We start from the raw sequence: 1,107 nt of genomic DNA on the forward strand, positions 1-1,107 counted from the left end.
GTGCTGCTGCTGTCACTGGTGGTGGTAATGGCGTTGGTGGTCGTGGTGGTGGTGCGGCGGCGGCGACGGCGGTGCTGCTGCTGTCACTGGTGGTGGTGGTGGTGGTAATGGCGTTGGTGGTGGTGGTGTTGGTGCTGGTGGTGGTCGTAGTAGTTCTAGTTGTTATTGGTGGTGGAGTGGTGGTGTTTAGCCATAGGGCAGCTCTGATCGAACAAACCAACCTATGTTCAAATGCATTCCAGTCACGAGCTCACCAACTATTTTACATACATACATAGATACATATGTACGTGTGTATATATATAAACACATATTCATACATAAATACATACATATGCACACACACACACACACACATATATATATATACATATATATATGAGTATATATATATATAATCACATATATATATTATATATATGAAAGCATATGCATATATATATATATATATATGCAGTTATAATGTATGCCTGTGTATGTGTGCGTGTGTATATGTGCATCGTCTGATGTAGCCTTCATTTAAAATGAAAAGCTGTGTTTTTGAGGGTGATGTGGTTTCTATTTCTTGCAGAAATAGACCGATCTCATACCGACACATTCGTTGGCTTTTCCCTTAACGTAATAATATATAATGTTACTATAACCGTTGTTGTGTTTGCGTATTCATTTGTGCAACACAAACCAGTTATGTTTGTGTAAGTATTCCAACACGAAGACAACCAATCCGCAATGGGCTCTGACAATCTTCCAGCTCATTCCAGTCACGTAGATACAGCATGTTGGGTAGAGTGACTTCTCACCTTTCATTCAGTATTCTAATGATAGTTAAACCAATTTTATAGTGAAGTTAACTTATGAGTTCGATATCGTTGGCACTCCGTCGCTTACGACGGCCAGGGTTCCAGTTGATCCGATCAACGGAACAGCCTGCTCGTGAAATTAACGTGCAAGTGGCTGAGCACTCCAGAGACAAGTGTACCATTAACGTAGTTCTCGGGGATATTCAGCGTGACACAGTGTGACAAGGCTGACCCTTTGAATTACAGGCACAACAGAAACAGGAAGTAAGAGTAAGAGAAAGTTGTGGTGAAAGAGTACAGCAGGGTT

Source organism: Octopus bimaculoides, chromosome 4, assembly GCF_001194135.2.
Source record: "Octopus bimaculoides isolate UCB-OBI-ISO-001 chromosome 4, ASM119413v2, whole genome shotgun sequence".
NCBI lineage: Eukaryota > Metazoa > Mollusca > Cephalopoda > Octopoda > Octopodidae > Octopus > Octopus bimaculoides.